Source organism: Erpetoichthys calabaricus, chromosome 14 (genome assembly GCF_900747795.2).
Source record: "Erpetoichthys calabaricus chromosome 14, fErpCal1.3, whole genome shotgun sequence".
NCBI classification, from domain to species: domain Eukaryota; kingdom Metazoa; phylum Chordata; class Cladistia; order Polypteriformes; family Polypteridae; genus Erpetoichthys; species Erpetoichthys calabaricus.
Window position 1 is genome coordinate 54,256,503 of NC_041407.2, and position 25,365 is coordinate 54,281,867.

The window sequence follows — 25,365 nt, forward strand, 5'->3', positions numbered from 1 at the left end:
CTCAGATGAGGGTTCTACATCGGAGAAAGAGAACAGAAGCGATCACCGCAAGAAACGTCCACTCACACATAAGAACAATGCAGCTGCACCAGGCATAAAGGCGAAAGATGGCACCGTTTGGATGCAGCAAGAGGTTGGGTGTCATCATGCCACTCAATCTACCACACAAGTGTAGAGCTTCCTGTGTTTGATTGGTTTTTGCCTGAATTAAGACTCGGTGGTGAGGGGGATGGGATAGCAGGCTGCTTGCTGTTTGTGATGATCAACACATTTGCAAAACAAAAGACAGTAATAGAGAGGTGCGAAAGAATTTAAGGTGGCCCGGGATTACAAGGTCTTTCAAAGGTTATTTTGTGAAGGCAACTCCTTGGCCTTGTGTGCACCTCTGAGCTTCTTGTGCCACAAGATCGATATATCTATCTATCTAATCTATCTGTCGATCGATCGATCGAGCATTATCTTGTGAAATAAATCTTTATCTTGTAATTTTTTGTTTGCCCCATCTGTTATACAATCTGAAAGTTAATGGTGATCCTTCTTGTTTTGGAACTTTTTGTAACAGTTTTTGGTACTTAATAGTTTATTGACCAGTTACCCATTTGAAGGCCTGTTGTTTTTGTATATGAAGCATGGAGCTGCTTTATTTGAATTACCAGTAACAAGTGACTGCTGACTGGACTTGCCAATTTTATAGTGTCTGCCACTAGGTGGCAGCATAACCCATTAACATCCCCCTTTGCATGCTCTGTATTGCGACTCACTTAATCAAGGTTGCTAGCCTAGAAATGTTATTCAATTTATAAAACATTTTTTACTCTGAACATTTCAAACATTTCAAATGTGAATAATCATAACTGCATTAATGGTCTACTTAGAGATTTTTCAGTAGCTGAATGCTTCTGCTGCCATGTGTGTAGCGCATTATCTTAGTGTACTCTGGTATAATATATTCACTTGTGAGGGCATGCATCCATTTCCCAGGAGTGCTGCCAGCTGCAGGTGGGTGCTTTAGCTGATCCTTCATTTTAGCTTTGGTCGGCATGTCTTGGTGCATTGCCTCACTGTGCTCTGTGCGACTTTGAAGCTTTTACGTGGGCTCAGTCACGGTGGACTCGGTAGGTCTGAGTGCATTAGTATAGGGCAGCCTCCACACCCACCACATAGGAGTGTGGAGCTATCTGTAGTAGTCAAGTCTGTTGTCTCCATATGCCACTTTTGTTGCCTGGAAGGGTCTTCATTTGTGTACTTTGCCCCTCATTCAGCTCAGGAAGATCTCTGCTTGTTTATCATACATCAGTTTTGCAATTTGCCTTTTAAAATGCAGCTTACTGGGAGCATCTGTATCTATGGATGGTTCAAGCAGCAATGTAAACTAGTCACATATAGAATAGTATTCTTGTCTGTTGGTTTTGTAAAATTGATAAATAAAAGATAGTTTACCATTACATCTAAAAATGTAATTTGTTTAGTATTTAGTAGTAGTAATAATAGTACTGTAGTATGATAAAAACCCAGTAAAAATATACCTGTTGAGGAAATACATTTTCATAAGGTAAACTTTCTTCAAAATATCTAACATATAACATTTGAAATACTGAGACTGAAAGGTGTCCCCGGGGCTACTATTTCATGCTGCCTGTACAATTTATTTTCAAACATAAAAAAATTCCATCCCAAGGCTATTTCTGCAAGCTTAACTGTAAATTCAATTTAATAAGACACAAACTCGATTGATTAGATAAAATGTTCCAAACTGCATCTGTCTGAGGAATGTATAGTATATAGTGATTCACTCTGACAAACTCAAAATATCTTCCTTATCATAATTTAGTAATTTTTATTTTATTATAAAAACTGCATGTGCTGTACCAGCTAAATGGTTAATACTGAAATTGATTGAGAGATAGAACTTGTGAGAAGAGGAGAAATTTGGCTTTTAACAGATGCTCAATAGATAAATACTTATTACAAACCAAAACACCCCTTCCTGAATACACATTAGAATTACTCCAAAGAAAGAAACTCTAAACTGGCTAAAGAAAAAAAGAACCGTCACAGTGAGGTATTATGCAAGTGTATTGCTGTTGGTATAAAGGAGCTTCAGTGGCATTTTTTGACATACTTCTACTCAATAATACATTAGCTGATAGTCCTCAGTGTTAATGTGATAGTGGATGTACAGCATTGCTTATAATGGCCATCAGTTTTGTTTTCAGTCTTTCTTCTGCTAATACCTCCAGCAAATCAAGGGTACATCCCATAACTGAGCCTGATTCTTTAGTTAGTGTTTTCAGTTATAAAACCCACCCAGTTGCCAATGTAATTTATGTAAGATATATAAAAGTATGTACAACTGTTCCATTGTTAATGTACATATTTTCATATTTCGACCCATGAGGAAGGAACGAGAGAACCCTAAAAATGTTTGGTTGTTTGAAAAGGTTTAATTTGATGCATCAGTAATGTGATATCTTCATCACAATGTAGGTGGCACCTCTGTCAGGTAAGGAGATCCACTTTTATTACTGAACAAAACAAATTAATATATTGCATATACCTGAAATGACAACTAGAGTGCAACAGAAGTTCCAAAATGTTCAGTACACCACATCACCTCCCAATTTCAGAAAGATACTGTAAGGTTCAAGTACATCAAGCCATAGCTCAAATATGCGGAAAAAAAAAACCAGCTCTTCCTTAAAGATATACATCCAAAAATTGTTTGGGTTAAGAGAATAGTTTGCTCAAGTCTCTCAGTTTCTTTGCTTTCCATCCGTGAGACCTTTAGCTTTATTTTTGAGTCCATTTTTGTTTTCTTCTAAGGGTTATAATCAGGGCCGGATTTTCCTATAGGCTAACTAGGCTTCAGCCTAGGGCCTCAAGATCAAGAGGGGCCTACATTCAAATTGTTAGCAAAATTTTATTATCTCTCATGTAATTTACAAACTTAAAAATGGAAGGTGAAAGGGCCTCATAAGTGGAATAGCCTAGGGCCTCTTTTCATATAAATCCGGCCCTGGTTATAATGTTCTGATGGTTTATTAATCCAGGATGAAGACTGTGTAGTGTCATGGGCACTTAAGAGCCTGAACCAGAAGTTGTGCTACATACTCTGTCAAATAAGGTCTGATCTTGCGAATCTATACTAATAAAAGGCAAAGCCCTCACTGACTCACTGACTGACTGACTGACTCACTCATCACTAATTCTCCAACTTCCCGTGTAGGTAGAAGTCTGAAATTTGGCAGGCTCATTCCTTACAGCTTACTTACAAAAGTTAGGCAGGTTTTATTTCGAAATTCGACGCGTAATGGTCATAACTGAAACCTGTTTGACTGACTCACTCATCACTAATTCTCCAACTTCCCGTGTAGGTAGAAGGCTGAAATTTGGCAGGCTCATTCCTTACAGCATACTTACAAAAGTTAGGCAGGTTTCATTTCGAAATTCTACGTGTAATGGTCATAACTGGAACCTGTTTTTTGTCCATATACTCTAATGGAGGAGGCGGAGTCACGTATCGCGTCATCACGTATTACGCCTCCTACGTAATCACGTGAACTGAAAACGAGGAAGAGATTTACAGCACTTTAAAAAACTACTGAAAACACATTATTTTAACATGGCCTTCTCATAACTTCACTGTAATTTAATCCTGATACTCTGTATATCTAATTCATTATAATAACTATTCATTCAAAATCTGTACTAACCCCTACTCTCTCTTCTGTTTCCTTTTCCGGTGTCCTGTTGGTGGTGGCGTGTGCCACCACCATCTACCCAAAGCACCATGATGTTCCAACAATGATGGATGGATTAAAAGCCAGAAATCTGTATGACCATCAGCATCAAGTGATTCCGTGAAAAACCCGAACTACAAAGAGGACTATTTCATTTATGTTAGGTAGAATGCCCAAAGGGGACTGGGCGGTCTCGTGGCCTGGAACCCCTACAGATTTTATTTTTTTCTCCAGCCTTCTGGAGTTTTTTTTTGTTTTTTCTGTCCACCCTGGCCATCGGACCTTACTCCTTTCTATGTTAGTTAATGTTGTCTTATTTTAATTTCTTATTTTGTCTTTTATTTTTCTTCTCTCCATTATGTAAAGCACTTTGAGCTACTTTTTGTATGAAAATGTGCTATATAAATAAATGTTGTTGTTGTTGTAGCACAAGTCAAACGCGGGAACGAAGGTAAATGACGTTAATTGTTGACTGTCTTTTAATACTGTGTACTTGTTGAGTGTCTTTTAATACTGTGTAAGCATACATATTAACACATGTGCAATTAAACGTGTGCATTTACGGGGTGATTTCTCAGGCTTAAAAGCTCGCCTTTTATTAAAAAGGTAAATGCAAACTCTTTTCATTCTGAAGGGCACAAACCACGTTAGACTTCAGCCGTTAAACGCACAAAAATGTCAGTACACCAGATAAATAAGCGCAACATATTATCAGTTGTATTGTATGCTTACAGTACATATAGAAATGTGTTAATCGTTAACTAATATTATGGGATGGTGTTTTTCGACTTGCGCCTTGATTTAAACGATTGCATGTCTTGGTTGGGTTTGCGTAGCTTATTGTCAATATCTTTACACCTCTTTTTAAGACTTAATTTAAAAAGGTTTTCTTTTCTTCTTAATTAAAATTTAAAAGCAATACTTTACCGCTGCGAAGCCCCTCTAGCGCTGACGTCCGACGTTCAATTACCGTAAGCGAGTGCAGTGAGTGTGTACGCCTGATGAGCCAAGAATAAGGGGGAAACAGGTGTCGCGTACTCTTTGCATTATTTGACAGTAAACTTTTTTCATCCATTCTATGATCTGCTTCTCACAACTGAAGGCACCGTGGCTCATGTTACCTGACTTGCTGGCCAACCATAAGCGTTACCTGGTAGGTAACCACCCACTCACTTCACTCCAATACGGGAATTGAACCTCAGACGTCAGCGCTAGAGGCGAAGCCCCTAAAATTGCGCCACGGCGTGTGGTTCGTTTATTTGACAGCACGTAGATCGGGGTAATTACATTCACGGCATTCGTAGTCTGATTCACAATCTGATTGTATGGGTGGTTACCTACCAGGTAACGCTTATGGTTAGCCAGCAAGTCAGCTCGAAGTGATCACTCGAGTGAACGCAGCTTCACAAAAAAACAGATCCTTAACAAACTGTTATTGGTATATTTTCCCTCAATTTTAAAAGGTTTTCTTTTCTTCTTAATAAAAATTTAAAAGCAGTACTTCGCCGGTTCGAAGCGCGGGGATTTGAGCGACTGACGCATACAGACATATTCATGAGTGCAGGTACTTCGGAAAGAAAGCACCGTGTAAACCTAAACTTTAAATTAAGTTCATAGACCTACAAAAGGTTGCCATTGATTTGAGGCAAGATTGCTTTTCTCATGTACAACTATACGTTGCATTCTTAACAGTAAGCTTGCACGGCTTGGTCATATTACAACCTGAGTGCTGAACTGAAAACGTCGTATACAAACAGAACTATAACAATCGTAATAAACAAACAAAAAAAAAAGCGAAGAACCCTTGGATTTAATAAAAGGCTCTTTCCTTGGCGAAGCAAGGAAAAAGGAAGACCTTATATGGCGTTCGTTTATAAAACAGCGGAAAAGCTGTGTTAAGGCTGCTTCACAAAAAAACAGATCCTTAACAAATTGCTATTGGGATATTTTCCCTCAATTTAAAAAGCTTTTCTTCTTCATAAAAATTTAAAAGCAGTACTTCGCGGGGATTTAGCTACATATATATATATACTAGCAAAATACCCGCGCTTCGCAGCGGAGAAGTAGTGTGTTAAAGAGGTTATGAAAAAGTAAAGGAAACATTTTAAAAATAACGTAACATGATTGTCAATGTAATTGTGTTGTCATTGTTATGAGTGTTGCTGTCATATACATATATATACATACATATACACATATATTATATATATATGTATATATATATATTTATTATATATATATATATATACATATATTATATATATATAATATATGCGTATATATATATATAATATATATACACATATATTATATATATATAATATATATATATACACACACATATATATAATATATATATACACATATATATATAATATATATATATATATATATATATATATATACACATATTATGTAATAATAATAAATAATAATTCATTACATTTATATATATATATACACACATATATATATACACATATATATATATATATAATATATGCGTCTATATATATATAATATATATACACATATATTATATATATACATATATATAATATATATATACACACACATATATATATATAATATATATATACACATATATATATAATATATATGTATACACATATATATAATATATATATACACATATATATATATAATATATATATATACACATCTATACTAATAAAAGGCAAAGCCCTCACTGACTGACTGACTGACTCACTCATCACTAATTGTCCAACTTCCCGTGTAGGTGGAAGGCTGAAATTTGGCAGGCTCATTCCTTACAGCTTACTTACAAAAGTTAGGCAGGCTTCATTTCAAAATTCTACACGTAACGGTCATAACTGGAACCTCTTTTTTGTCCATATACTGTAATAGACTGCAGCTCGATGGCCGTGGGAGGCGGAGTTGTGTATCGCGTCATCACGCCTCCCACGTAATCACGTGAACTGACTGTGAACGCAGTACGTAGAAACCAAGGAATAGCCCCAAAGAGCGCTGAAGAAAACATTCATTACACAATTGAGAAGGCAGCAAAACAATAAGCGAGCGAGTGACGCATACAAGCATATTCATAAGTGCAGCTACTGCGGAAACAAAGCACGGTGTAAACCGTAAGTTTAAATTAAGTTTATAGAAACGCTCCCGCTGCCGTTTGAAATACCATATTCGCGACATACAAGTTTAATGAGAAGACACGAGGTATAAACGAGACTTTGGATCACTTTGTAACGGAGTTAAAATTGCTGTAGCGAAAAACTTTTAAGTGCCGGGTCTTAGCTAACATTAAATAAAGCCATGGACATCGCAACATCACACAAGAGAGCGGCTCACGTGAACTGACTGAACGCAGCACGAGTGATCACTTAGATGAATCAAACCTATTCAAAAAACACATTACACAATTGATAATGTAGGAAAAGAACATGAAGCGACTGACGCATACAGACATTTTCATGAGTGCAGGTACTTCGGAAACAAAGCACCGTGTACACCTAAAGTTTAAATTAAGTTCATAGACCTACAAAAGGCAAGATTGCTTTTCTCCTGTACAACTATACGTTACATTCTCAACAGTAAGCTTGCACGGCTTGGTCATATTACAACCGGAGTGCTGAACTGACAACGTGGTATACAAAGAGAACTATAACAATCGTAACAAACGAACAAAAAAACAGCGGAGAATCCGTGGATTAAATAAAAAGGCTGCTTCCTTGGCAAAGCAAGGAAAAAGGATGACCTTATATGGCGTTCGTTTATAAAACAGTGGAGAACCTGTGTAAAGGCTGCTTCACAAAAAAACAGCAGAGCGCCTTATATGAGTAGGCAGTCAGCTAAAGAAGGGAATCAATAAATAACTATAATCGTAATAAACGAACAAAAAATAGCGGAGAATCCGCGGATTACATAAAGGAAATGGGTACCTGAACAGAAAAGTGAGTCTCAAATAGCTACACAATAACTATAACAATCGTAATAAATAAACAATAAAACAATACAGAACCGCTAAGCAAGGAGAAAGGACGGCCTTATATGGTGTTCGTTTATAAAACAGTGGAGAGGCTGTGTAAAGGCAGCTTCACCAAAAAACAGATCCTTAACAAATTGTTATTGGTATATTTTCCCTCAATTTAAAAAGGTTTTCTTTTCTTCTTAATAAAAAATTAAAAGCAGTACTTCGCCGCTGCGAAGTGCGCGGATTTGGCTATATATATATATATATATATATATATATATATATATATACAGTGGAACCTCGGTTCACGACCATAATTCGTTCCACAACTCTGGTCGTAAACCAAGTTGGTCGTGAACCGAAGCAATTTCTCCCATAGGATTGTATGTAAATACAATTAATCCGTTCCAGACCGTAGAAACTGTATGTAAATATATACATTTTTTCAGTTTTTAAGCACAAATATAGTTAATTATACCATAGAATGCACAGCGTAATGGTAAACTAAATGTAAAAACATTGAATAAGACTGAGAAAACCTTTAACAACAGAGAAAAACTAACACTGCAATAGTTCGCGCTATAGTGCTAGGAACCGCTCTCGCTAAAAACACTTTTTTTAATGAGTTTTAAGCACAGGGGAAAAAAGGAACATTTGAAAAATCAGTAATTTAATAAACCACCAAGAAAAGTACCACTGCAACAATGCAGGCTACGAACCGATCACCGGAAACAGAACTGAAAACAAAAACAAGCCTTCTCTAACTTATGCGTCCCTCAATCGCTCTGTGTGTGTGTGCGTGCGTCTCTCTTTTGCGAGCCTGGAGCGCTCCTGTGTGTGTGCGCGCCTCTCTCTCCTACCCCCCCCCAGCCTGTGTGTGTGTGTGTGCGTGCGTCTCTCTTTTGCGAGCCTGGAGCACCTGTGTGTGTCTCTCTAGCGCGCGCCTCTCTCTCCCCCGCCTGTGTGTGCGTGCGTCTCTCTTTGCGAGCCTGGAGTGCCTGTGTGTGTTGTCACGCTTGGGTCACAGATTTGCACAGAGACACAGGAGGTTGTAGAAAAAAAGGAACTTTATTCAAAGCACTGCAAACAAACATTTGTCTCTTTTCAACAGTTTAAACGTGCTCCATGACAAGTCAGAGATGACAGCTCCGCCAGGAGCACAGATTGTCTGAGAGAGAAAGAAGGAGAAGCAAGCAACCAATTTAACAAACTGAAAGAAGCCCGTGCAGGCTTTTTAAGAAGGCGGAGCACCGCACGAGAGGCATATTACGTGACAGAGCCGGCAAGAAGGGAAAGGAGGAATGTTAAGGTAGTCTGTCCATGTTTCTTAGGGGTTTTCCCAGGGGCGTCTGTATTCTCTGGGGGTGCGATCACCTTTGCAGCTCACAGTGTGTCTGTCTAGAGCACTCCTGTGTGTGTGCGCACACGCCTCTCTCGCGCGTGTTCCTGTGTGTGTGTGTGTGTGTACAGCCCTCTGTCTCTTGCGCTGCCTCCAATAAACCACCAAGAAAAGTAACATTGCAACAATGCACGCTACGAACCGATCGCTGTAAACAGAAGTGAAAACAAAATCAAGCCCAGTGCATTCTTTAACTGCCTTCCTACTTTATGTGTCCAGCTCTCTCTCTCATGCTGCCTGTGTGTGTACATCTGACTCTCTCTCGCGCTGCCTGTGTGTCTGCGTCTCTCTCTTTCTCGTGCTGCCTGTGTGTGTGCGTCTCTCTCTCTCTCTCTCTCTCTCTCTAGCACTGCCTCTGTGTGTGTGTGTGCGCGTGTGCGCGCGTGCTCTCTCTCTCGCTCGCTGCACAGGAAATGCACAGGGAGAGAATGAACATCAACAAACCGAAAGGGAACCTGGCTTGTTCGTATACCGAGTGTTTGGTCGTGAACCGAGGCAAAAGTTTGGCGAACTTTTTGGTCGTAAACCGAGTTGTACGTGTGCCGAGACGTTCGTGAACCGAGGTTCCACTATATATATATATATATGTATATAATGTAGATATGTATATATATATATATATATCTATACTAATAAAAGGCAAAGCCCTCACTGACTCACTCACTCACTGACTGACTCACTCATCACTAATTGTCCAACTTCCCGTGTAGGTGGAAGGCTGAAATTTGGCAGGCTCATTCCTTACAGCTTACTTACAAAAGTTAGGCAGGTTTCATTTTGAAATTCAAACCGTAATGGTCATAACTGGAACATATTTTTTGTCCATACACTGTAATGGAGGAGGCAGAGTCACGTATCGCGTCATCACGCCTCCTACGTAATCACGTGAACTAAAAACAAGGAAGAGATTTACAGCACGAGTCACACGCGGGAACGAAGGTAAATGACGTTAATTTTTGACTGTCTTTTAATACTGTGTAAGCATACATATTAACACATGTGCAATTAAACGTGTGCATTTACGGGGTGATTTCTCAGGCTTAAAAGCTCACCTTTTATCAAACGCGGGAACAAAGGTAACTGACGTTGTTCACTGTCTTTTAATACTGTGTAACCATACATATTAACATATGTGCAATTAAACGTGTGCATTTACGGGGTGATTTCTCAGGCTTAAAAGCTCGCCTTTTACTAAACAGGTAAATGCAAAACTATTTTCAATCAGTTTATTGAAACGCTCCCGTTAAGGATTGCAATAACATATTCGCGAGATAAAAGAACGAAGTAGGGGGAAATGGAGGAAGAGCCGCAAACAGCGAAGAGCAAAAAATTAATTAAACAATTGAGAACGGAGCGAGTTAAGCATACAAGCATGTTCATAAGGGAAACAAAGCACGGTGTAAAACGTAAGTTTAAATTAAGTTTATAGAAACGCTCCCGCTGCGGATTGCAATAACATTCGCGAGATAAAAGTTTAATGAGAAGACACGAGGTATAAACGAACCACACGCCGTGGCGCAACGTTAGGGGCAACAGTTTCAACCATTCTATGATCTGCTTCTCGCAACTGAAAGACGGCACATGGCGGATGTTAGCCGACTTGCTGACCGCAACGTTAGGGGCTTCAACTATGGCGCTGACGCCACATCTCAGTGCCAACACTTTGCACACTCTACTTAAAAGACACGCCCTCCTCACTGGACAGTTAAAAAGACCAATCAAACTAACGATGACATCAAGTATTACCCAATCAAAAGTAGGAAAGGAGGCATCTTCATAAAATGCGTGTGGGATGATTTGCATGAGACGCTGCTTTAACAAAAAAATTATAAAAAAAATACGGGATAAATCCCGTCCAGTATTGATTCAAAACGGGACGCGCAATTTCATTCTCAAACGCGGTACGATTCCGCATTTTAAAGGACGGGTGGCAACCCTACAGTGCCAGGTAACCACCCATACAATCATATTGTGATTCAGACTAGGAATGCAATGAATGTAATTACCCCGATCTACATACAAGGCCAAAGTCTTGCAACATTCAAAGATGATGGTTTGGGATAAGTACACCATACAACATAAAAGAGCTTATGAAGCCTTGAACCGAAAAAAGCAAGATCTCAGAGATCGTAAAAAAAAAAATAGGAGGTAATGTCGTTTGTTTCCTTTTTTTTTCATAACCTGTTTAACACACTACTTCTCCGCTGCGAAGTGCGGGTATTTTGCTAGTGTTTTATAATGTGAACCTCCATGAATGAGAAACAGTAGAAATGTGGTTAGAAAACAATACCTGCCCATCAAACATAACCCCATGGTTGTGTACAGACTTGTGTCAGGTATTTAGATAGATAGATAGATAGATAGATAGATAGATAGATAGATAGATAGATAGATAGATAGATAGATAGATAGATAGAGTGCATCCGGAAAGTATTCACAGCGCATCACTTTTTCTACATTTTGTTATGTTACAGCCTTATTCCAAAATGGATTAAAATAAATTTTTTCCTCAGAATTCTACACACAACACCCAATAATGACAACGTGAAAAAAGCTTACTTGAGGTTTTTGCAAATTTATTAAAAATAAAAAAATTGAGAAAGCACATGTACATAAGTATTCACAGCCTTTGCCATGAAGCTCAAAATTGAGCTCAGGTGCATCCTGTTTCTCCTGATCATCCTTGAGATGTTTCTGCAGCTTAATTGGAGTCCACCTGTGGTAAATTCAGTTGACTGGACATGATTTGGAAAGGCACACACCTTTCTATATAAGGTCCCACAGTTGACAGTTCATGTCAGAGCACAAACCAAGCATGAAGTCAAAGGAATTGTCTGTAGACCTCCGAGACAGGATTGTCTCGAGGCACAAATCTGGGGAAGGTTACAGAAAAATTTCTGCTGCTTTTGAAGGTCCCAATGAGCACAGTGGCCTCCATCATCCATAAGTGGAAGAAGTTCGAAACCACCAGGACTCTTCCTAGAGCTGGCCGGCAATCTAAACTGAGCAATTGGGAGAGAAGGGCCTTAGTCAGGGAGGTGACCAAAAACCCGATGATCACTCTGTCAGAGCTCCAGAGGTCCTCTGTGGAGAGAGGAGAACCTTCCAGAAAGACAACCATCTCTGCAGCAATCCACCAATCAGGCCTGTATGGTAGAGTGGCCAGACGGAAGCCACTCCTTAGTAAAAGGCACATGGCAGCCCGCCTGGAGTTTGCCAAAAGGCACCTGAAGGACTCTCAGACCATGAAAAAGAAAACTCTCTGGTCTGATGAGACAAAGATTGAACTCTTTGGTGTGAATGCCAGGGTCACGTTTGGAGGAAACCAGGCACCGCTCATCACCAGGCCAATACCATCCCTACAGTGAAGCATGGTGGTGGCAGCATCATGCTGTGGGGATGTTTTTCAGTGGCAGGAACTGGGAGACTAGTCAGGATAAAGGGAAAGATGACTGCAGCAATGTACAGAGACATCCTGGATGAAAACCTGCTCCAGAGCGCTCTTGAGCTCAGACTGGGGCGACGGTTCATCTTTCAGCAGGACAACGACCCTAAGCACACAGCCAAGATATCAAAGGAGTGGCTTCAGGACAACTCTGTGAATGTTCTTGAGTGGCCCAGCCAGAGCCCAGACTTGAATCCGATTGAACATCTCTGGAGAGATCTTAAAATGGTTGTGCACCGACAGTTCCCATCCAACCTGATGGAGCTTGAGAGGTACTGCAACGAGGAATGGGCAAAACTGGCCAAGGATAGGTGTGCCAAGCTTGTGGCACCATACTCAAAAAGACTTGAGGCTGTAATTGCTGCCAAAGGTGCATTGACAAAGTATTGAGCAAAGGCTGTGAATACTTATGTACATGGGATTTCTCAGTTTTTTTATTTTTAATAAATTTGCTAAAACCTCAAGTAAACTTTTTTTCATGCTATCATTATGGGGTGTTGTGTGTAGAATTCTGAGGAAAAAAAATGAAATTAATCCATTTTGGAATAAGGCTGTAACATAACAAAATGTGGAAAAAGTGATGCGCTGTGAATACTTTCCGAATGCACTGTAGATAGATAGATAGATAGATAGATAGATAGATAGATAGATAGATAGATAGATAGATAGATAGATAGATAGATAGATAGATACTTTATTAATCCCAATGGGAAATTCACATTCTCCAGCAGCAGCATAATGATACAATAAATAATATTAAATTAAAGAATGATAATAATGCAGGTGAAAAACAGACAATAACTTTGTATAATGTTAAATGTTAACGTTTACACCCCCGGGTGGAATTGAAGAGTTGCATAGTTTGGGGGAGGAACGATCTCCTCAATCTGTCAGTGGAGCAGGACAGTGACAGCAGTCTGTCGCTGAAGCTGCTCTTCTGTCTGGAGATGATACTATTTAGTGGATGCAGTGGGTTCTCCATAATTGATAGGAGCCTGCTGAGCGCCCTTCTCTCTGCCACAGATGTTAAACTGTCCAGCTCCATGCCAACAATAGAGCCTGCCTTCCTCACCAGTTTGTCCAGGCGTGAGGCGTCTTTCCTCTTAATGCTGCCTCCCCAGCACACCACCGTGTAGAAGAGGGCGCTCGCCACAACTGTCTGATAGAACATCTGCAGCATCTTATTGCAGATGTTGAAGGACGCCAGCCTTCTAAGGAAGTATAGTCGGCTCTGTCCTTTCTTGCACAGCGCATCAGTATTGGCAGTCCAGTCCAGTTTATCATCCAGCTGCACTCCCAGATATTTATAGGTCTGCACCATCTGCACACAGTCACCTTTGATGATCACGGGGTCTATGAGGGGTCTGGGCCTCCTAAAATCCACCACCGACTCCTTGGTTTTGCTGGTGTTCAGTTGTAGGTGGTTTGAGTCGCACCATTTAACAAAGTCATTGATTAGGTCCCTATACTCCTCCTCCAGCCCATTCCTGATGCAGCCCACGATAGCAGTGTCATCAGCGAACTTTTGCACATGGCAGGACTCTGAGTTGTATTGGAAGTCCGATGTATATAGGCTGAACAGGACCGGAGAAAGTACAGTCCCTTGTGGCGCTCCTGTGTTGCTGACCACAATGTCAGACGTGCAGTTCCCAAGACGCACATACTGAGGTCTGTCTTTAAGATAGTCCACGATCCATGCCACTAAGTATGAATCTAATTCCATCTCTGTCAGCTTGTCCCTAAGGAGCAGAGGTTGGATTGTGTTGAAGGCGCTAGAGAAGTCTAGAAACATAATTCTTACAGCACCACTGCCTCTGTCCAAGTGAGAGAGGGATCAGTGTAGCATATAGATGATGGCATCCTCCGCTCCCACCTTCTCCTGATATGCAAACTGCAGAGGGTCAAGGACGTGTTGAACCTGTGGCCTAAGGTGGTGAAGCAGCAGCCTCTCCATGGTCTTCATCACATGTGATGTCAGAGCAACAGGCCGAAAGTCATTCAGCTCACTAGGACGTGATACCTTTGGGACTGGGGTGATACAAGATGTTTTCCAAAGCCTCAGGACTGTTCCCTGTTCCAGACTCAGGTTGAAGATGCGCTGTAGAGGACCCCCCAGCTCCGATGCACAGACCTTCAGCAGTCGTGGCAATACTCCATCTGGACCCGCTGCTTTGCTGGAACGAAGTCTCCTCAGCTCTCTGCTCACTTGCGCTGTTGTAATTATGGGTGGGGATGTCTCTCCTATGCTGGTATCAGCAGAAGGATGTGTGGAGGGTGCAGTACTCTGAGGTGAGAGTGAGAGTGGTTTAGGGTGGTCAAACCTGTTAAAGAAGTTGTTCATTTGGTTTGCTCTCTTCACGTCTCTCTTGATGGTGGTACCCCGCTTCGAGCTGCAGCCAGTGATGATCTTCATCCCATCCCACACTTCCTTCATGCTGTTATTATGCAACTTCTGCTCCAGCTTTCTCCTGTACTGCTCCTTCGCCGCCCTGAGCTGGACTCGGAGTTCCTTCTGCACGCGCTTGAGCTCATGCTGATCACCGTCTTTAAAAGCCCTTTTCTTCTGGTTCAAAAGGCTCTTGATGTCACTTGTAATCCTTGGTTTGTTGTTAGCATAGCAGCATACAGTTCTTACTGGAACTACAATGTCCATACAGAAGTTGATGTAGTCAGTAGTGCAGTCAACAACTTCATCAATGTTCTCACTATGAGATCCCTGCAGGATATCCCAGTCTGTAGTTCCAAAACATTCTCTCAGAGTATTCTCAGCCTCCGGGTCCACTTCCTGAATGATCGTGTGGTTACAGGTAGGACTCTCACTTTTGGTTTATAGTGAGGCTGAAGCAGAACCAGGTTATGATCTGCTTTCCCAAGCGCAGGCAGCGGGGTGGCGCTGTATGCGTCTTTAACATTTGCATACAGTAAATCAATAGTCTTATTTCCCCGGGTGTTACAGTCCACATACTGGGAGAATGCAGGTAATGTTTTGTCCAGCGTCACATGGTTAAAGTCTCCAGCGATTAGCACAAGCGCCTCAGGGTGCTGCGTTTGTAACTTAGCAACAGCAGAATGGATGATGTCACTCGCTGACTCCACGTCCGCCCGAGGAGGAATATATACAATAACAACAATGACGTGTCCAAACTCTCTGGGCAAGTAATAGGGACATAAACTTACGGCCAACAGTTCGATGTCCCTGCAGCAAGTGGAGATTTTGACGTTAACATGTCCAGAGTTACACCACTGTGTATTGACATAGAGAGCAAGTCCTCCTCCTTTGTGCTTCCCACAGGTACTTGCATCTCTGTCCGCTCTAACTGTGCTAAACCCGGGTAGTTCCACATTAGCGTCTGGGATGGTGTTAGTTAGCCACGTTTCGCAAAAACACAACAAACTGCATTCTTTGTAGGTTCTGACATTTTTCACCAGCGCAATCAGTTCGTCGATCTTATTTGAGATTGAGTTTACATTCCCCAGAATCACAGAAGGCACAGAAGGCTTAGAAAGCCACTTTCTCGCAAGCCGCTTCATTTTTAGCTTAGTGCCCGCTCTGCTGCCACGATACCGCCTTCTTACCTCGTCGGGTAAATAGGGAACCACACCGGCACTGGCATTTGTTCTCAGCGCTCGAAGTTGAGTACTTGAATAGGCGAGTCTCAGCGTGTAAAAATCCATGCCCATGTTGTAAAAGTAAGTGTGTCCAGTGAACAAATCCACATAAAATAAAGTGATAGGAGTGATCAATAAATAAAAATAGAAAAATAAAAGTAGAAAAATACACATACACATACAGTCATACACGGAGCAGCTGAAAAGGTTGCCACTCTCGCCGGCGCCGGATGTTAATGTTAATTTGCAACAGTGTGCCAGGCTGTACAGAGAAGTGGAGTTGAAGAGACTGGCTGGCCGGGATCACAAGAATCTTGGCTTTTGCCAGGTTGCACTGTAGATGGTGGTCCTTCTTCCAGGTTGAGATAATCAGTAGGACATGCAGAGATTCTATCAGATACCATATTGTCCTCCAGAGGAAATGACAAATACAGCTGTGTATCATCAGCATAGCACTGTTAAGAGAACCCATGGGATTAGATGATGGAGCCCAACGAGGTGGTGTACAGAGAGAAAAGTAGAGGACCCAGCACTGATCTTTCGGGTATGCCTGTGCATGTCTGGTGTGCCTTTGACAACTCTCCTCACCAGGGGCCTCATTTATAAATGGTGTGTATGCACAAAAATGTTGTGTGCGTCCCTTTCCATGCTCACATCGTGATGTATAAAAACTAAGCTTGGCATAAAGCCACACACATTCTCATGGCAGCACCCCCCATTATGTATGCCTGTTTCTGCTCAGTTTTGCAAACTGGTGGCACCCAGCATCAAATTAGTGCTGCTGTACCTGTGTGTTTCCCTTTCCTTTTTAGATTCACATCCATGACATGGGCTTTATCAAATACACTGAAATTAACAGCATATCATTTATAAATTTAGACCACCTGTTTGTAATCAACCTGTAACAATATAATGGTGCACATAATGGCCAAGGTATTCCAAATACCACAGCTGCTTTAGCGTTGTTACTCTCAATGCACCACTCAGAGTATTTTAACCCATTTTATCTGAGTGCAGAATAGCAGCTGATCGGAAAGCTCTATGGCAGGTTGTGTCAAAAGCGTAGAAGATTATCGGGATACAGCATGCAGCCCTGAAAGACATTAATCGATAGAATGTTCGAAAATGGCTGTACTAGTATGATGGACAGAGCACTCTGGATGTCCAGCTACAGCCACGACCACGAGGAATGAAGAACCCTGATGTGAAAACAGTGGTGCATCAGTGGCTACGAGCTCAACCAAAAACATTTTTTGGTGATTGCATTAAAAAGTTGGAATTATGCTGAGAAAATTGCATCGCAAAGGAAGGTGACTATGTAGAAAAGTGATGTAATTTGTTTTTGAAATTATTAATAAATAGAGTTTAAAAAGTACGGAAACATTTTGAATGTCTCTCGTATAACAATTAGCTGTTTCAAAAAGGTGCGTCTTTGATGGTTTAATCTTGTCTGGTGATGGGCTCATGTCCCCGACTATTTATCACATGTCAAAAACATTGTTTTGATGTTCTTGTTGGAGTTCCTTCTTAGTTTTCTAACTCTGATAAGCAATTTATCCAGATAGTCAGTTATAATCAGGCTTTTCACAAGCCTGGGGAAAATTCTTTGGAGAATGGAGGATGCAAAACTTGAAATGGTAGTTTGTTGTACACAAATAGCTTTCTTTACATGTTTGTGGTAACTGCCTTTCTAGATTCATAATTTAAAAGTGCACAGTACCAAAGAAGTACAGTCTTTATCTCAGGTCACTGGATAGCATCCATGTATTGCAACCACAGAGCAGGACAGGAAGCACCAAAACTGTAAAAACTTGGTTGTTCGTCCTTTTACAAAGATATTGCAAGCACCACACAATGCTTTCCAGTGCCCTCATGAACCCCCACACTCTCCCAATTCATCTACTGACTTCATAGGATGTGTCACCAGAGACGTGAATGTCCTTGCTGATGTTAGTAAACCTCTTGACAAGGTCGACATTCTTGCCGCAGACAGACATACTGCTGATGGCTGTGCCCGAGAGGTCATTAAAGGCCTGGATCTTGGTTTTTATCCAGGACACTCGCAAGCCCAGACACTCAGACTCCTTGCTCAGTCTCTCGAGAGCCCTGATCAGAATGATCTCTCTCCCCTCTTTTTCTCCATTTATCTTCATTTATTAATTTATCTATTTACTTATTTTTACTAGCATTACTAGTTTTACACTGCTGGCCTAACTCTCTTTCTCAGGGGTGGGGGTTGATCTGTTTTGAACTTTCTTTTTTTGTAAAACTTGAGTTATTTGTATGGAATGTTATTTGATTTTAATAAAATCAATAAAATTAAAAAAAAGAACCTCCACATTGACTCTGTGAAGATCACAGCATTGTCGGCAAAGTCAAGATCAGTGAAACTTTCTTCACTGATCCGATAGGAATACTGTGCTGTAAAAATGGAGCCGTCCTTCAGATTATGCATAAAATTGAGGTCCTGACTCTCTGAGATCATTAAAGATCCCTGGGTATCCTTTATAAAGAGTAGAGAGTATGCCAATGTCCTGGCTAAATTGCCCACCTCAGCTTCATCATTCCTGCCCCCTAATCTCAGTCTCTAGTTGGCTAACTATCTCTCTGATCACTTCACCACCTAATAGCTAATGTGTGGTGAGCGTACTGGCGCAAAAATGGCTGCCATTGCATCATCCAAGTGGATACTACAAATTAGTGGTGGTTGAAGTGGCTCCCACCTCAAGCACATGTAATGTGCTTAGAGTAGTGAGAAAAGTGCTATATAAATGTAAAGTGCTATATAAATGTAAAGAATTATTAATAATAATGTGTGCTTCTCATTCACTCTGTTATTCATGAAATTGGACTTAACTGGTGCTGCTCCCTTTACAGCTTTTGGAGTAACTGTTCAATTTTCTTCTCATGTCCGCTAAATATTGTCCTAATAGAGAACTCTCCTGTTGAGTCTTAGGCTTTAAATAAGCTGCCTCTAGTGATTTGAAATTGATGGACACAGCATCTCCAGCTCTTTACAATACTGTGCTAGATAAAGCAGTCTCAGAAAAACGGGTGCATGGTTGATTTATCGTTATCTTCCACACCATCACAGGTGTTTTTGAAAAAAAAAAAAGCTTCAGAATGAAAGACTTACAAAGTGCTAAAAAATAAAAAGGAAGACAAAGTGAACCACTTGTTTTTCTTACTGAATTTATTAGTAGCTATAGCAAAGAAAGGCTTAATTTGAAGCCTTATTGAGTGACAGTTAAGGTTAATGGGTGTATGCATCTGCATATTAGCAGTGCACATTCAGCTTTGCAAAAATATCAATGAAAGCCAAGTAAACAATTAAACCTTTTCACCCAGAAATCTCAGATATAATAGAGCAAGTAAAAGCCATTAACTTGGCAGACAAGGATTTGACAAATTAACACCCTGAGCTTCACAAGTGCTTTCCAATCAAGATGAAGAACCTCAAAAGAAAGGCTTTGAGCACAAATGTTCTACTCTCTGCTTAAATCCACACACTGACCTTTCATTTCTCCTAGCAAACTTGAATATTGTTTGCTTTTTTTCACAAGATAATTACTGTCTTTACCTTAGTACAGACAGACCCATCGTTGGCAGTATTTCTTTAATAGCAGCAACAATTTGAAAATAAACGCCCAAACAAAGCATTATTTCTTCTTAGAGATTTCTACTTGTTTTTAAAAGTGTATTTCCTATATAGCCTTATAATGAGGCAACTTATACATAGGCTGAGGCCAGTGCCAAATAAGCCACCAGAGGACAATATTTATCTGCCACCAACAAACAGGGGATGTTATATAGTAACTCTTAAGTTGATGTATTGTTGTTCAGAAATACTTTAATTTATACAACACCTCTGCTCCCAGACATTTTTGATATACATTTCTATTAAACGGGAGTTTGCTTTACACTTCAGAGTTACCATGTGGTCTGTAACTCATAACCTTTATGTCTGTAATTTTCTATACTTGTGAATACACTTAACACCCATTGCACAGAGTTGTGGTTGCTCATTATTTATTGTTTGTTTTGGAAAGTCTTCCTGATTACAAATTCTGCATTTGTTCCCTTGCAGTGACTTTTTCTAACTCTTAGATGCTTGACCTCTGGCACTCAAAATTAACGTAAGAGATCTACTAAATTTAAAAGAAAATATACTTTTTATATGTCCAGCTGTTTCTTGACAGCTATCAAATTTACAGTGCAATTAAAGATTATTTGCTGCCATCTCAAATTCTCTTAGATGCCTACTTCCAGGATCTTCTACCCAACAATTTGCAGTATCAAAGTCTTGTGTAACCACTGAGAACATCTTTCCATTACAAGACCTATCAATGTTTTGTTTTTGAAGTGTAATCGCTAAACCATAAACTGAAATTAAAAAAATAATAAAAACAAGCTTTTCTGCTGTTGTTATGTCATATAGTGGTGCAATAATTGAAAAGACAGAAAGATATCTTGGCAGACAGAGACACTTCTGAAACTTGTAGAACTCAGTAGCTGCGATGGTCTACTTGTGTGTGTTTGTCTGTCTGTCTCCACTGTTGCACCACTTATTAAGATGTGGAAATTAATTATTAAGCTTCAGTTACCTTGTACTACTGAGCTCTTGAATGTATACCAACAGACTGATATCTGTTCACAATTTGGTAGCAGCTCACACACTGATAGCCAGGATGGAAGTTGCAGAATCCAGAATCACTGGTGAATAAAAGTAAATTTAAATAAAAAAATGTATTACTCCATCTGTCTATCCATTATGATGCACGGCCCTAGTCAAGGGAACATTCACATACACAACAACACATACTCACAGCAAACCAATCTATACTGTGCAGTTATTTCTAAGATGTATATTTTTAGGGTACATGAGGAAACCAAGGGAACCATGGAATAATCGCACATGAAACATGCAAACTCCATCCAGATAGTGAATATAGCCTGGAAATTAAACTGAGACCCCAGGGAAATAAACAGTAGCCCTGCTGTCAGATAATCTGATATATTAAGGTACAGTATATTTAAATTACCCTGATTGCAGATTGATTAATTTGAACAAATGGGATGTTGGTATGCTTTAGAAATTTAAGTATTATACTTTCTTTTCTGAGCTGCTCTCAAAGTATTTGCTATTTATTTTTGTGATTGCCAAGATTCTAAGCATTCTTTCTAAAGATAAATCATAACCAAATGGTCCTAAACATAACAACATATTTAAGAATACACAAAAGGAAAAACAAAATTTTGAGATCAGGCACTTCTTGGCAAGGGTCACAAATTAAGAAATCACAACAGAAATCTTTTGTAACGTATTCTGTTAAGTAAGTACAAACAAATCTGTTCAAAATAGGTGGCATTAAGTAGCTGCTGCCGCATGGTAATGACATCACGTTTAGGTTTGTTTGTAAGCACATTTCCATTCATGAGTGACAATTGCATTACACTGATCTCCATTTGTGTTGGTTACTACTGAACTAGATCATAGCCCTTTCACAGCAGTCTGTGATAACTAGGTCATAAAAATTATTTGAAGATGATTATTGCAATAACTATGAGGTGTCACATTTGTACATGACGAGTCACATTTGGGGGCACATGAAGACTGGGCTGTTTAGATCATTGTGAATTTTCTGAACTCCATTTGTGTAGTATAGCATAACATTTATCTAATGTATGAAGGCCAATGAACTGGTTTGGATTTGCTGACTAAGGGTATGACTAAACGTTCCCAAAATTCAAAATATGTGTAAAGTTTCCTAGGGTGATACCACATAGCCTATATGAGCCTAGAAGGTGATCCTCTGGTGTGGATGCGTGACACAGAGTAATGTCAATTACCACATCACTCTCCTGAAATTAGGTGAAGAACTTGTTAAGCTCATTTGTGCACTAACACACTGTTCTGATGGAACATCTGACCATTCATGGGTTTAATTTTCATCATCCCTCACATATACTGTTTTAATTTCTTTGTTCATCTTGTAATTGTAGTCTCATAACACTGAAGCATTTGGGACAGGATTAAACAGGTCAAATAACAGCTTATAAAAATATTTCAATAAACTGTAATCTCTTTGGATATTGCATTAAGAAGAAAAATTATTAGCAAAAATATACATAGTTGAAATTTTATTCGTCCTGCGTATGATGTTAATCTGTATCCAGCCCTGCAGGTAGGCCCTCCAACCTGCAGGGAAAAACCTGAGGGTTGATGGCAGAGTTGGAACTCCAGCCACCATAAAAAACCTCACAATGTTCCATTCCATCTAAACTAGTGTAGTGCTGAGGTGTCTCACATTGCATGGCTGCACTCGGGTCCTAATCTGGGATTCTGAGTTGGTTTGTCATGTGGTGGGTACAGCAATGTGCTGTATCAGCACGTGCTCTTAACCTCTCTCCTAAATTTTATTACAGGTATTTCTATCATGTGTTCTTTTCAACTATAACTTCATATTATCAGTGATTAAAAATTGATTATCATTGCACTTTTCTTTATGAGTAATTATACCTGCATCAGCAGTGGTTTGTAATGCAGGGTGTTGGGGCTCCACCCTCCGAATTATTTTTAAACTTTACCTCCATTAATTAGGTGAAATAATCATGAAATAAACTTTATTTGCACAACGTGCCTGGTGTCAGCACACCATTAAAAATTGGTTCTGACTTGTATTTATTTAATTTCTGTGTGAATAAAAAAAAAAATTCTGTGTCAATACCTGTATTTCCGGAGTGAAAGATGCCTGCCAAATGAGATTCTATGTAAGTCCTTAATCTTTTGGCAAGCAGAGGAAATAAGTCTGCTCTTTAATTGGTTGCTTTCAGATTCTTCTGGAAACACAGCTCTCTGCACCCCAGACACTCTCTTTATTGGTAGTGAATTACTATTGTTTTGGGTTTATTAATTTAATGTGATTGGACAATCATCAACAAACTGTCATGTTGACGTCACTGATTCACAGTTCATATCCTCCTTTAATGTTGCATAGCTACAGATGAGCAAGCGCGACTTTGATGGCAATTTAAAGTGGAAGTTCAGAAATTAAAGAAAACTTGGTTGTTTCTTTAACGAAACACCACTTCATAAATTGTCCACTTGGGGAAAAAAAAAAAAGATAAAGGAGCTTGGACCGGACTAACTGACTTAAGAATTCAAGGATAGAGCTTACACACTTTTCTAGCTCTTGTAATGACAACAGAGTTTAGGGCTAACTTGGTGTGGTGTAAGTAATGCCTTTTTTTGCTTTCCCTGTTTGCTGTTTCAAATTGTTGGTACCGAAGCATTGTGGACAATGACCTGGAAACAAGATCTAAAATATCTTTCTGAAAAATGCAAGTGGTGTGAAAGTAACCAGAGTCATTCTGGACAGTAACATAAGGCTAAATTTTTTTGGCACGCTTAGTATTGCTGAACAGCTAGATTAAGGCTACAGGATTGGCATTAGAGGGCACAACAAAGAGGTGACAACATCCTGTCCAGAATAATAGATGAGATATAGATGTGTTTGTAGTTAGTAGAACAGTGGTTTGCTTTGGGATGATTTTGATTACAAGAAGTGTGCCCCTACAGGAAAAAAAGGTTGGGAAACACTGTTCTAGACAATAGTATGTGGCTAATTTTTTTGGCAGGCTTAGTGAAATGACTCAATTTAATCAGAAAGTGACTGAGAAATTTTCAGGCTTGAAGAAAAGGTGGGGTTTTGGCAGAATGGGAAACTAGGCAAGTTGGCTGAGAATTTGACAATTTAGAAACAGGTTTAGTATAAAATGTGAGTGGCACATGCACCTGTCCCTTTCCAAATCTATAGGGCACGTTATGGGAAGAATCAGTGGACTGTGGATGTCATGGACTGAAATTATGGAGCACAGTAGAAATGGGAAAGCTGGCATCAGATTGGGCAGCATGGTGGAAAAGATACAGTACTGTACATTTTAGCCTGGATTTGTCCAATAGGTCTAGTACTGGACATGCCAACATGTGCATTGACGCTGTAATGAGGACCATGACAGCATGTGGAATGTCAAGGTAGATAAAAAGACATGAAAGGTACTATATAATAGAGACATGCTGCTTGAGTTTATCACCCCCAAAAGCTGTGACCCATTCAAATTATTTTCACCAGCTGCCCCTGACCTACGTATGTGCAGTGCAGACTGTGAACATAAAATGACAATTGGACACACTTAGTATGATTCTTGGTTGGAGGTGCTAAGACTTTATATAAAGTCACCCCCAACTTTTATTACAAATACTAGTCCATCACTTAGCACATTCTTATAGGTATTTAAATAGCTAGGTGGATGAGCATGCTGGTAAGTGAAAAAGTAAGTAGCACTGTCTATGGAAGTCTTGCGCTTGTAAAGATCCCTTGTTTACCTGGACAGTTCAAATCTGGATTGCCGTTACATGCTGTGATTGTCAGTTACTCTAACCACTGCAGGTCTTCTGAAAAGGACATTTCACAGTCTAAAGAAATAATCTTCAAAGGCTCAGATAATAAATGTAAGGTTTTAAAATGTATGCTGAAAGTGCATAGTATTATCATAGAAAATGGCATCAGCAAAAATGCATCTATTTATTTAATACTGCTGTCACTGTGTTTATAATGTAAACATTAATAAAAGCTACATTTTATCTGTGCATGGCTGCATTGACTGCACAGACAAAAAAACTTGAGCCTGCATAGACAAATTAAAATGTATGCAGAATACTGAATCCAGTATATATTGAAGATAAAGAAAAATGATTTTAATTTGCTATAAGGACATTTGGGTTTGTCTGTATTAATCTTCATTTCAGCGACCAACTGGTAGTAATTTACATTAGATTTTGGAATCAGGAGTTTTTATTTTATTATTCAAATTAGTTACTCAGGTTTCATTCATTGGTGGCTCTGAAATCTCATCACACAGGTGCGTGTGGGTGTCTGCACAAATATCTTGATGCCACTTCCAAACTCTGAAGTGATTAAGTTAGACTAAATTGCTAAATAATTTAATTGTATTGTAATTTTCTTCTTTACGCTCAAAAATGTTTTGTACATCAAGTAAAAATATAATCTGGGCATGCATCTGGAGCATTTTAAGAGTAGAAGTATTTTATTTATGTATCACACGATTGATTGATAGAATACTTCTACTTCTACATATATACTAGCTGTGTTACCTGGCTTGAATTTCTAAGACAATGGGACTG